This window comes from Indicator indicator, chromosome 5 (genome assembly GCF_027791375.1).
Source record: "Indicator indicator isolate 239-I01 chromosome 5, UM_Iind_1.1, whole genome shotgun sequence".
Classification (NCBI taxonomy): Eukaryota; Metazoa; Chordata; class Aves; order Piciformes; family Indicatoridae; genus Indicator; species Indicator indicator.
Window position 1 is genome coordinate 3529783 of NC_072014.1, and position 14365 is coordinate 3544147.

Below are 14365 nucleotides of genomic sequence, written 5' to 3' on the forward strand. Positions count from 1 at the left end.
TGCCTGCCATAAAGATTTTTCCCTGGTGGTGCTTTTTGAAGGGGGTTGTGGGTGATGCGTCCTGTACAGAAATACAGAATTACTGAGGCTGGAATGGTCTCTGAGATTATCAAGTCTTGCCTATGAGCTACCACCACCACATTGACTAGACCATATCACTAGGTGCCACATCCTTGCCATACTACTAATAGTATCTGCAACAGTATTGCTATACTAATTATACTGTTTATATTGATTTTTTTTTTCCTAAGGCTTTTAAATAACTATTTAGAGACCTTTATTAAGATTGGTGGCATTGTAAGTGAGCTTTCTCCATCTGCTGTTGGATGGTAATGTTGGCTTTAATGATTCTTTCTGACGTTGCTAAATTGGCTCTGGAGTCTTGACTGCTATTTCTAAAATAGCTGACTGAGACATTCTGCCCTTTTGGGAAACCTTGTGAAATATGTTTTCTCCTCTAGGAACAAGAAGCAGTATTTGGGAGAAAGAGGCCTACTGAAATCGACTTCTAAATGTAAGTGTTTAAGGAGAAGCTGCAATATCAGATCTAAATATTTATAGAGATTTTATTCCTGTGGCTGTAAATAAACAGTGTTGACAGATTATTGTATTCTCCTGGCCAGCAATAGGACACCTGGATATCAGGACACTTAAGAATGCAATTCCTATTTGAATGTATGATGCATAATTTTTCGAAGTTGTATATTTTAAATGGGAATAAAAATAATTTAATTGATATCAAGGACAAAAAAATGGCTTTCTATATTTGTGTGTTAATGGATGGTAATATGACATACAAGAGTGGTTTCTGTAACACTGGTTTCAAGAGGTTAAATCTTTGTCACAGTTGTGTCAGTGTCCATTTTGCGATGCCAGGATCCCAGGGTAATTAACACTAATTTAGATAATAGAACACAGCTAAATGGGCAGAGAAAGACTTGTGGTGCAAAACTCCTTTGTTCTGTGCATTATTTAAATATCAGAACCAAAGAGTGATAGGAGTTGGAAGGGACCTCTGGAGATCATCTGTCTAGTTAGGACAGTTGCCTTCCATAGTATTTTAAATTGAGTATCTGCAAGTTCAATTGAAGGAAATCTCATTTTCTGAGGCAGTAGATACTGACTGCCTCATGTTGTCAGGAAACAGATTTCTGTGCCTTTTTGGTTTGCACTGTATCACATAGACTTTGGCACTTCTCCTGACTGGACTCGTTCTAGCCTCTTGGCTTGGTTGATCGGTCTTCCAGCCATGGAAGCAGTGACTGCTTTTAAAGAGGTCTTTTGTTGGTACAGCCTTCAGGCAAACCTTTGAGGATTAGTAACAATGTGCTGCTACTTGTTCCTTCTCCTTGAAGACAGGCTTGAATGTAGCCTATTAAAAGTTCTCAGTCCTGTGAGCTAAGCTTCGGTTTGCTGCTGACAAGAAGTTCCAGTCAATAAATTGTTGATTAAAAATGAAAGCAAAGGCCTTTCTTAGAGCAAATTGGGATTTTGGCAATCAGCACTGTGACAGAATGGAGTCCACCTGGATGGGGCTTACTGCTCAGTTGTTTCTATTGATAAAAGTTTCCTGAAATTCATGACTCTGTTAGGGGAAAATGAGATATACTGAATCCTAAAATAGCAGTATCTTCATTGTAGTGACCAACCAGTTTGTACGGGTCAAAAATACAGTATTTCACTGAGGGGAGCAGGAAGATTTAGTACAAGCAACTAATGGGTTGAGGTCAGGCTGTAAAGGATATAGTTTAGTGGTCATGGTAGCTGGGTTATGGTTGGACTCAGTAGTCTTAAAGGTCTTTGCCAACCTTAATGATTCTACGAGCCAGGGAAGAAACACCGCTGCAGTAACTTCATTCCTGTCCCTTGCAGCCTTCACTGCTTCTGCATCATCTTGGTTTTTTCTCGTCACAAATACTTGTGCCAGGTAAGAAGTGTAAGATAGCTATGACTGGGATGTTTCTTGAGGATAGCACTCTGCCTTCACAGCACCTTGGCTACTGGACACTTGTGTGGACAAAATTAACCCTAAGTGCTGCATGCTTTCTCCCCCGGTGTTTGCTGTTGTGGGACCAGAGTATTTATTAGCATTAATTTTCATGTACACTAAAATTTCCTTTCCATCACACCCAAAAAACCTGCTTAAACTCGCTAGCTATAAATTCTAGGATTTTTGGAGACTGGTGTGATTGAATTTTCTGCTTGCTACTGTTTTCTTACTTGGAGCAGAGCTCCTACCTGTCTTATAGTCAAGGCCTGGAATAAATGTGGAGAAAATCAACTCACAGAATCACAGAAGTGTCAGGGTTGCCAGGGCAAGGCAGGGACACCTCACATTAGATCAGGGTGCTCAGAGCCTCACCCAGCCTGGCTTTAAAATCCTCCAGGGATGGGGCTTCCACCACTTCCCTAGGCACCCTGTTCCAGTGTCTCACCACCCTTGTGATGAAGAACTTCTTCCTAACATCCAATCTGAATCTACTCATCTGTACTTTTACTCCATTCCCCCCAGTCCTATCACTACCAGACATCCTAAAAAGTCCCTCCCCAGCTTTCTTGTAGCCCCCCCTCAGATACTGGAAGGCCACAATAAGGTCTCCTTGGAGGCTTATCTTCTCCAGACTGAAAAGCCCCAACTCTTTCAATCTGTCTCTATAGGATAGGAGCTCCACCCCTCTGATCATCCTTGTGGCCCTTCTCTGTTCACATTCCAGCATGTCCAGATCCTTCTTGTAATGGGGGATCCGGAACTGGACACAGTGCTCGAGGTGGGGTCTTACTGGAGTGCAGTAGAGGGGGAGAATCACCTCCCTCAAACTGTTGGCTATGTTTCCCTTGATGCAGCCCAGCCCAGGCTCTGCTTGGCTTTCTGGGCTGCAAGTACACACTGGTGGCTCATATTGAGCTTCTTGTCCATCAGCCCCCCACCCAGGTCCTTTTCTTCAGGGCTGCTCTCAAGCCAGTCACTGCCCAGCCTGTATCAGTGCTTGGGATTGCCCTGACCCAGCTGCAGGACCTTGCACTTGGTCTTGTTGAACTTTGTGAAATGTAAACATGACCCTAAATATTACATTATCTATCAGATGCTTGTAACTCTGGATACTCCGTCCAACTGCTCTTTATCAAGGGGAGGTTTTACTGTTGATAAATTTTGGACAAAGTAGTGATAACTTGGCAATTCTGGACTGGCAGAATAGATTGTGTTTCTTTAACAGATTGCACAGAAAATGTACACCTACAAATGACTATCTTCTTACAAAGATTTCAGTTCTCTAGTCAGATGTGTGGAACAAGTGTCAAAAGAAACTATGTCTTGGATTTCCTGAATGCTCATTTCTACATGTTTTGCAATGTTTATGCCCCTGTTTTAAGAGTCTGAATACAGTAAGCAATGCAGGCTTGAATATTTTGTAAGCTTGTATATTTTGCAACTAACATACTTGGAAGATTCACTACCTGTTCTTCTGTGTGCTGCTTTTTAATTGCTCACTGAAAGTGTGGAGTGATAAGTGTGGAGTGTAGACTGACTCAACTGAGAATCTTACAAGGTTGCATCTTTGTTTCTCTCACAGTGAAGTTACTGCAGCCCTAAGTTGAGAGAATGAGATAGCTTTTATATTCAAATATCAGTTTTATATATATGTATATACCTGAAGTATTTCTGGAGAACTACTCCCTGAATTACATAAGTATGAGCAGGAAAAATGAGATCTGGGAAAGCTGGAGGAACTGCCCAACAACTGCACTGTGTTGGGGCAAGAGCGTAACCCAGGCTCATGGGGAAGAAAGAGGTAAGGAAAGGATGATTCCACATAATTCTTGGGGATGCTTGTTACATGGAGCCTCCAAAAATTCTTAGTCCGGAAGATTTCCTCTACTGGAGGTAGCATGTGATGGTTTCCTCTTCCAAGTATGTTCCTTGTATCTTCTTGTATTCCCTATGTGTTTTTATCACCTTTTGGAAACCCTGTAGTTCCATAGCTCTGCTACATCTTGGTTTTGATGTGACTTCTCCTAGCTTGCATTATTAGGCTTCTAGGGAAAAATACTTAGAGGAAATGATCTCCTGTGTTTGCCTTTGCTTTGATGTGATGCCAAGCAGAGAAAGTGGATATAAAAAAGGAATTGATGTGTGGTGGTTGCAAACTAGATGATCCTTGTGGTCCCTTCCAACCCTGACTGATTCTATGATTCTATGATTTCAGTGCTAGAAGCCCTTCTGACAAAAAATCCAACTTTCTCTCTTTAAGGTGCTTGATTTTCTGCTACAAAGGAGCCTTACTCTGTAAAATCTTGAATGAAGCAGGTAGTCTTTGTTCCCAGAATATTGGCTGTATTCTATGTAGCCATGATCACCCGAAGTGCTTTTTCAGTGATCTCTGTAAATCATCCTTCTCTCTTCCTCTCACACTAGTACTAGAGGCTTAGAAGTGACCCTGGCTTAGTCTGTCACAGTTCCTTCATTTCAGTAGGTGCTCTGTCTTTTTACAGAGAGTGCCTGTTTCTGGTACTAGCAATAAGGCCAAGATGTTTTATTCATTTATGATGTTATAGCCTTAATATGTGACCACAACAGACTCCTTCATAGCATGTTAGTGAAATGAATGGCAAAAAGTAATTAGTGCTTTCAACCATAAAATAGCAGCATTTCATTTGAAGGACCTCAGATGTAGCCTTTTTATGTAACATTTGTGGTGTAATATATTTGGATGTAAATTTGAGCAAGCCTGGCTTAAAACTAAGGATGTGTTCCTGACGTATGTTCTAAGCACTGTACATGCACAAAATTAATGACACTCTTCATATTCTTTTGAGTAATTAGTGAGGAATAACTGTTCTCTTTTCCAAGTCCCAGCATGTCGTTTGTACTCTTACTATGGTACAGGCTACACACTGGTATTATAAACTCAATTTCCTTTGGAGTCTTGTGAAATAAAGTTCTGCAATGGGTGAAAGTGGTTGTGCTCAATTACTTATAAAGTTTTGTGGTTTTCAGTGTGCTCAGAAAAGTTTCATCTAGATTTGCATGCAGTACTTGATGTTATGGAGTAAATAGTGCACAGGTGCTTTGCTTAAGCTTGAGGAAATGTTAGGCAATGAATGTAATTCTTTGTTTACATGGAAGGATGTGGGTCATGTGAACTGGTTGCTTGACTAGATCTTTAAGATTTGATGCTGTTGGCAAAGGATGATTTTCTTGCTCTGATACAGCACAAGAAGGTCAACAAGAATGCTTTCTTAAAGCATTTATTTCTCCACATTTTAGACTGCACTCCTTACCTGAATTCTGTGGGAAAGCATGTGATTGGAGATGTGCAGAATATAACTATCAGCCAGTACACCTGTTATGAACAGGTTGCAGTGATGATACTTTGGGCAGCAAATGCTATTGGTGAGTATTAGAAAGAAATGGACTCATTCATCATGGCTTGGGTAATAAGTTCTTACTGTTACTAAGTAAAATGATTAAATTATGCTTGGTGTCATTGAAGCAGACGAAGCTTAAGAAGAAGGAAATTCTTAACAGATTTGCAAAGTTGCTATTTTTGCTACCTCATTCAAAAACCACTTAAACCCAGGATGTTCTTTGCAGCCATATGCTGCTTTTTACTATTCCAGTTTGCTGTATTTTTCCTGCTCATCAGAACAATGTAGTTTTTAAGAAAGAACTGTGTAGTTTTTAAGAAAGATGTTGAGTTGCTTGAACGTGTCCAGAAAAGGGCAACAAAGCTGGTGAGAGGTCTGGAACACAAGCCCTATGAGGAGCAGCTGAGGGAGCTGGGGGTGTTTAGCCTGGAGAAGAGGAGGCTCAGGGGAGAACTTATTGCTGTCTACAACTACCTGAAGGGAGGTTGTAGCCAGGTGGGGGTTGGTCTCTTCTCCCAGGCAACCAGCACCAGAACAAGAGGACAGAGTCTCAAGCTGCGCTGGGGGGGTTTAGGTTGGATGTTAGGAAGAAATTCTTCACAGAAAGAGAGATTGGTCATGGGAATGTGCTGCCCAGGGAGGTGATGGAGACACCATCCCTGGAAGTTTGTGAAATAAGACTGGATGAGGAACTTAGTGCCACAGTTTAGGTGATTAGATGATGTTGGGTGATAGGTTGGACTTGATGATCTCAAAGGTCTTTTCCAACCTGGTTAATTCTGTGATTCTGTGACTCCTAAATTAAAGGGAGGCTGGACTAGATGATCTTTCGAGGTCCCTTCCAACCCCTAATGTTCTGTGATTCTGTGTAAAGCAGGATACAATGGACAATCATCACAGGTTTCCATTAAAAAACATGCATGGAAAAAGAAGCAGGAGCATGCCTGAAGGCAAGAGTGGAGAAAATTATTATTAATGAAGGTTGGCAAGGCCAAACAATATTCTTTGTGCAGTCAGCCATTGGGGTTCTAGGGCTGCTGCATCCTTGGACCCATGTTGGGATGAAACTGTCTTCTCAGCATATCAGAACACCTTTTGTTGTTGTGGAAAATCAGCTAAAACCTTAACATTTATCAGGGATTTAATAATTTTTAACAGGCTTCCTGTTCTAGGAGACCTTTTATCCTATTTATGTCTCCTTTCCATTCTAGTTTTATTCCCTGGTTTAACTTCTGACACTGAGGCTGTTCCTGCATGTAAAGACTGGATCTAAGACATTCCAGTTGTTTGGTCCTTATGCAATAATATGAATCTACTGCAAGCTTCAATCAGTGTTTTCTTCCAACTTTATTCATGTCTGATGTGTCCAGTAGTTTAGTTGTAGTTTGGAAACAGTGGAGCCAAGTAACAAGTAATAGAAGAGGCAATGGCCTCAAGTTGTGGCAAGGGAAGTTTAGGTTGGATATTAGGAAGAATTTCTTCACTGAAAGGGTTCTCAGGCATTGGAAAGGTTTTCTCAGGGAGGTGGTAGAGTCCCAGTCCTTGGAGACTTTCAAGAGTTGTATAGATGTAGTGCTTAAGGACATGGTTTAGTTAAGGACTTGTCAGTGTCAGGTTAGTGATTGGACTTGATTATCTTAAAGGTCCTCTCCAATCTAGCCAAATCTGTGCCTATACAAAATGCTCCTCCACTTGAAAAATTCTGTAGCTGCAGCTTAATTCTTCGTTAAAATTAGGTAACAGCAGAGTTTCTAGTGACAAAACCTTTAACCTTCACTCTTCATTACTTTCTTTTGTCTTCCCTCTTCTCCAAGTCTAAACACTGCATAAGGGAGGTTCTTTTGACTGACCTCTCCAATCCATATCAACTAGCATACTGATGGTTGTGTAAGCCAGCTGGTTTTGTTCTCCTTTTGGGCTTCCTCCATAGGTGTGGAGTAAAGCATGAGAGTGCCCAGCAGTGTGCTGCTCTCATGTGGATCTAAACACACCAGGGTTTTGTTTATAAAATGGAGAGAAGAAGGATGAGGAAAGTTGGTCAGAAAGAACATAGCAAAGATCTTAACTCTTCAAATATCTGCCAGTGTAGAGTCAGAACAAAAGGGATAAACTATGAGAGGATCAAAATGATTTCAACTGCTGTCATCTCATCTTAGTGACTGTTTACCTTGGCTGAGAACCTAATAGCTGCCAAACTATGCTTTGTGCCAGTGGTATCAGCCTTGCACCACAAGCTCTTCAGTCTTTTATTGTCAGTACAAAAAGCCTGTATTCTATAAATAGAGACAGTGTCTTCCACCCAGAAATATCAAGTTACAGCTCTACAGAACACTTGCTGTACATAAATAATCACCCATTCTTTGTAGGCATGGGGAAGCAGGCAGAAGTGGAATGAAGACTCTTCCCCCAAGACAGCAAAAAGGCAAAAGCTTTTAAATGTACTCTTGAAGCACTGAAGTGTCTGCAGTTTCTATCAGCATCAACTGGCAGACTTCTCTGATAGATAAATATTCTTTCACCAGGAGCACCCAACTGGGTGTGTACTACAAGAAAAAAAACCTCCTGGCAATTGCAAGCAAACAGTTAAAACTTGTAAAACAAAACAACCCCCCACCAAACACCACCCTGCATCCCCCCAGCCAAATCCTCAGTTAGAATGGTTAAAGAACTAACTCTATCTTGGTCCATTTTCTGTAGCTTCATTCCTTGACATAAATATTGATCCTTTAACCTGTCCAAGACACAGTCGCCCTGTAATGTTTTGTAGATAATGGCATGCTTTGCTTTAATGCCAGACAGGACAGTATTCCTTGGATACAGAGCACCAAAATTGAATGGCTTTCAAAGTGAGGATGAATTGGTGGTCTTTGGGGAGAAAGAGGATTTGGAGGTGTGGGAGGAAGCAGTTTGAACTCTGAGGCATTCTCTAAGATGGTAGTAAGGTAGTAATGTGTCTTCCCAAGTCCAGAAGCTACAGCTGATAGCTGAGCTGATTTATCAAGGCCTCGGACACTCGGTTTCAACAACTGAAACACTTTTGGAGAGAGAGAAGGAGGAAAATTTCTTTTTCTATGTCAGTTTAACTGCAAACTGAAGTGCTTTTGTATTTGAGTGTGAGAGAACATTCAGAGTATCAGGTAGAAATGAGCTTGGCTCTACTTTACCCTACTGTCTTTCAACTCCTCTTGCTCTGCATCCTGCTATTTTGCTATCTAATTCTTCAATGTGTTTAAAGTTTCACCTTGTTACTAAGTTACTGCCAGCCAGGGAATTCTTAAGTTTTGAACTTGGTTTTGTTCTACATCCTTTAGCAGGAATGTAGAACTGCTACTGTAATACAGGAGCACTAGAGGAGAGATGCTTCAAGGTAAGATGTGGCATTATGTTTGTGGAACAGTAAATTAAAAAGCAAAGCTGATTGCTTTTGGAGACTGAGCTTTGTTAGATTCCTTTGAAATTTCATGATAGGGAAAAAAAAAATAGAAAAAACAGTGAAAATTTCCCCAAAACTAGAGAGTGGAAACAGAAGCTGTGCATAACTGTCACAATGCTGTTTAATAGAAGATGATTTGCACTCAAGACAGGGATAATGATATCTCTGTAACAGGAAGCAGTTATCTCTGCTATTTCTGTATGACCATAAGCAGACAAGAATGTGGAGAGGAAAAAAAAGTAGCTACCAACCTAGAAAATGCCTCTTGTCTTCTGGGAATTCTCCATAAATGGCAATCTACTACACAGTGTCCCTTGTTTCTGTGCTTATAGATCCTGGATGCAGGCAAGCATTCAGCTTCCCTGTGCTCTTGGCAAAATACTCTTTCACAAGTATTTCTGCCACTTCCACCTTCTAAATAAAAAATGGGGTAGTGTGTTCTGGCCTCATTTCTTGTGGCAGAAATGTTGGTACTTAAAATGGTACCAAAACTGTAAGAGGCAAAAGAAGGGGAAAGGTTCTCAGGAAAGAAATGTAGATGCAGCTAAGAATAAGATGACAGACAAAAAAATGATTCCTTCCTCACTTTTCGGGAAGCTGCTTATATAAAAACTGTCTTCTAGAGGGTCTTCTCTGAATTGAAAATAGTAGAGTTGAACTCATGGCATTCAGCAAGCAACCTCCCTTCTTGGGAAAGGAAGGCAGAAGTGGAAGAGAGAGTGATGAAGAGGTAGTAGGCATGATTGATTTAATCAAGTGTAATGCTAGGACTCTTGTATTAATTGTGCCTGCTGTGTATTTACTATATCTGCAGAATCAAAACAGAAGGGTGGATCAGGAAGAAAAGCAGCTCTGTCTGATGGAGTCAGCCACAACAGCAGTAAGCAGCATTGGCTGGTGGAGCTTTTTCATCTAGAGGGCCACATAGCTGCTGTGCAGGGTAGAAGCAGCAGGAATACAGAAACACCTTCTGTATGCAACACACATGTTCCACAAAGGATGTCAGAGCAAAGACAACCTGTGGTTCAGGTGTTTCCTTTCATCTGTTTTCTCTTCCTACTCTAAAAGCAGGACGTTAACTCTATGGCACTCTAGATAAGCAATTCGCCACATCCCCTTCTAGACAGCTCTACCGAGACCTGTCCACCCAAAAGACATGAGACCCTCATCTCTCCTTGTCTGTCTCCTGAAGCTCCTTCACTATGATTAGCTGAGGTGCTGCTCTGAAGCTGGAGGCAGATGTGGTGACTTCTAGGCTTTCCTCTCTAGGCAGGTGTGTTCCCACAGCCCATCCCATAATAGAATAGGGTTCTGTTACAGAATACACTTCATATACGCATGGATATTGTGAGAATGTTTTTGTGGAGATTGCCTAGAGAATATTAGGGGGGTTGGTCTTTTTTTCCTCTTCTTTTTCTCCTTCTTTACATTATTTCCTGCCAATCCTTTTCTCTAGAGTAAAAATACTGTTTAAAAATAGCTTTTAAAAATATTTCAGCCTTTGTGAGGATACTGAGCAACATCTGGATACATTGGTTTGTTAGATCTGCAGGAGTGCTCTGTGAATCAAAATCCGAGACACAGGCGTGATTTATAATGACTAATGTTGTCAGACTGAAAAAATATGAATCCTGTAGTAAATCAAGCAGAGCTATCCCTGAACTTGGTGCCATGAAATCCTCATTTTAAAGGCCTGGTGAGTAATGAGTGTTCTATAAAACACAGAAAAACACAAAAGGGGTTGGTAGAAAGACATTGACTAACACTGAAGTAATAGAACTATCAGCATTGAACAAATAGGGGAGGTGGAAATCATAGTAGGACTCACTTCCTTTGGAAGTGGAAGATTTCAGCTCCACACTGAGAGTTCTTCACCAGCCAGAAGCTGATTTTTTTTTTTTTTTTTTTTGCTTTTAAAACGTAGCCCATACCCTCATTGTCCTAATGAAAACATTGCCTTATAGCCTTGGGCTAAGGACAGCTCAATGAGTTTTAGCTGATGTGGTGAATTGCTCATAGGGGCAATAAAGCAAATCAAGCTTACAACATGGCTGTAGTGGTTTCCTCAGGTTTCTCACCCAGTAATGTTTCCACAGCTTTACAGATTTAATGTGGTTTTCTTCCAAGAAAATGACCGTGAATATTAAACACAAGAGGAAGACAAGGCATCAACTGACCAAACCAAAGTAATACATTTTTGGTCATAAGGTTTGCTTTCTACTGCCTTGTTAGAAACAGAGTTAATTCTGTAAAGAGCAGCTAAGCCTCTTCTTCACAAGTCCCAGTGTCTGGATGGCATAAGAGCAAAATATATGCTAAAACTTATGTCAACAAAGGCTTTTCTAGAAGACTAATAGTAGTATCTATGAACAAATCAGTGATAATCCTTTCTTTGCTCCAGATATTTAAAGCTACTGATACTGTGAAGTGCTGGATCTGCTAAGAGGCTGAAGCTTATCACTTATATACAGGACATCTTGCTGAGCCTTTTAAGTAGGACCATGATGGCCTGCAAGTGCATGGTTATACCATCTTGGAGGACTCTGTCTATCTCTCACTGAAGAGCATCATGGCAAGAGGAGGAGAAATAATTGCAAAGGAGAAAATATTCTGAAATCCTCTGTAAATGTTACTAAGCTGGAGATTCAGGAATAGCACAAAAGTGAGTACAAAGGCCTTGCAAAGCTACATTCAGCAGTGTTGCTAACTAGTTGTGTGAGTGAAAACTAACAGGCTAAGAACTTGTAACAGAAAATTAGTTTCATTTGTTAAATAATGGAAAATAGTTCCTTAGACACCACTCTCTCCCCTAAAAAAATAAAAATAATCTTAATCAGTTACAAATGCAGACAAAAATTTGAGTGCTTTGTTAAAAGGAATCCCAGTCCTACTGTTTTCACCACTGAATATCTTAGTAACTTGTAAATTGAAAACTAGAGATAACAGGAGAGTGAACTTAGAAATGTTTAATTCATGTGTTCACATTCTGTAATACCATTGCTGTAGTTGTTCTTGACTTGTTTGCTAGTCGTGCTGATCACTAAACATGCTAGTGAAGAAAAAAATCACATCTTCACTGGAAGGTTGCTCCCTGCTTTACACTACCAGCAAAGTTTGGTTTAGGCTTTCATTCCTCTGTCCATCATTCTGTCAGACACAGTGGCTCATTGCAAGCCAGGGTATCAATCACTCAGTCTCTTCTGTGGTTCAGCAGCAGAAGTTTCCTTCATCTACTTAAGACTGGTTTTGATTAGAGGCAGGGTCCCAAGCATGCACATTTCTTTTTTTTTTTTTTTTTTTTCCTCCATGTTGAGGCTGGGAGGTATATAATACCATATAGGGAACTGTGGCTGTGCTCTCAGGCTGTCTAGACTGATGGACTCTGATTGTGTTCTGAATCAAGGCCAGACAGGAGTGCCACCACTGCTTCCTCTTGCAGCTGATGACTAAACTCAGTGGGAGCCGAGCAAGGCACTGGGTGCTGAGTCAGGAAAATGACAGAATGCTTCTCCCTCCTCAGCCCAAATGATGAGAGAAAGCAGATAAGCATGAAACAGCTGTTAAAAAAACTTGTCTTGAAGAGAGGAGCTGGTTCGGAAAAACATGTTCCCAGGTGTGAGTAACCCCTGAGTTGATGCAAAGTTTGCGCTCTTCCTCTGGCCCCTCTGTTAGCAACTGGCTGACCACAAGCAATAGTGCTGCACAGCCAGTCCTGAGGAAGCCAAAAATTATAATTTGGTTAAACAATTCTAATATCTTGAGAGCAACTTATCCTTCACTGTTTGTGTAATGCTGTGCAGTTATTCAATGAAGTAGAGAAAATAAATCTTCCTTTTCCCTAAGCTACTGACTTACTGATCAAAGGACACATAAACCACTTGTTTCTTCTAGTTTATTGCCCTATTTGCTACAATTTGGGAACTTATCAACTCCTTTGTGGTTTTGCTTTGATCAGGTCTGTGATGTAACAGCTGTGAGACAAGAGAGTAAATAACAAAAGTTAAGTTTTATTAATGAGGCAGCAAAGTTAGGAAAACTACCAATGAGGATCAAGAGTAGGGATAAGAACTCTCCTCCTTTTCTTGATAGAATAACCATTTTCAAGGCTGCTTCCTTAAAGAATTATCATTATCACTTGGTAGCAAGAACAAGTGTCTGGAACACAGGATTACCAGGTGGTTCTTTCTGGTTCTGCTATGAATTTACTTGAACAAATCACTTAAGCTCTGCGTGCTGCTCGTTGTCAGGCTGTGACAGACTTTACTGTGGACAGGGAAGTTGAGATGAATAAATGGAAATGTTTAGGGGGCTCTTCTGTACGCTATGAGATTGCTAAAACCCTATGTTTACAATACTTGTAAGATGTATTAAAACATATGACTATGAAAAATACTTACTTTTTTACTGCTTAGAGTGGAGCAACAGTGCTGCAGGGTTGCACAAGTGTTGAGACAACACGTATCTCTAGATGGGAGGAAACAGTTCAGACGTGAAACATTTGTAAGATGGAAAGATCTTAACTCACAACCCCCTCTCAATGAGAGCAACTTGTTGTGAAATCCTCTCTCACTATGCTTGGTTTCTTTTTCCCCTCATACTGGTAAGTTTTCCAAATCAGCTTGTGAGGAAAAAAAACCTGTAACTGTAGGCAGGTAGCTAGCAGGCTCATCAAGTATGTGTGGTATATAAAGCTTGCATATCTTCCATCCAGCTTTTAAAAGACTGCTATTACTCAGCCTCTTTCTCTTAGTCTCTGGCATTATCTCTTGGCTTCAAGAATAAGTAATTTAGCTTGCATGCCAACATAAAATCTGACAGTGTTAAGATGGATTTAGTTAGTTAGCTGGAAAGCAACTTCCTCTGTTCATTTAGTGAGACATTTAAATGGTTACCCAATATCAATGTTTGGTTCCTTGACACATGTTTTCTTGTAAGCCTCAGTACCATGCTATCATTTAATGTAGACTGATGGGTCATCACTTAAACCCAAACCACTGACTGGCAATTTGCATTTCAAAGGAAACCAGGAAACTAATACTAACTGATATGGGGTTCATTAAATGGCAATGCTGAAAGTGCTTTTTTCTTGTGAAAGGTTCTTAGGTTCTTTGAAGGGATAATTTATTAATAAGAAAAGACAGACAACGTTGAATGGACCTAGGTCAAAGTTATTAATACCTTATTGGTATGTACTCTACATGGAATTAAAGCAAATTGTATTACAACTTCAGGGATGCTCTAAAGATAATTATTAAGTCATGGCTCTCTTGAGTAGATCTCTTACAGGCATTTTGCTTCTGACTGCATTAAGCTTCTACCAGTGTTCCTGATAATTTTAATTACTTTTTGTTGCCATGATCACTCTCCATTGAAAACATTCTCAGTAAGTGGCTTCTAATTTTGTTTGTTCTGAATCTTGTTAATTCTACCTGGTACACCTGATTTTATTTTATGGTATTATTTTATTTTATTTTTTAGATCTGAGCTTTGTAAAAGTCCCCTTAGAGTCAGTTGAACAGATTTCAAAGTAAAATGATCTCTTGTAGAAGCTGAGTCCAAAATTTC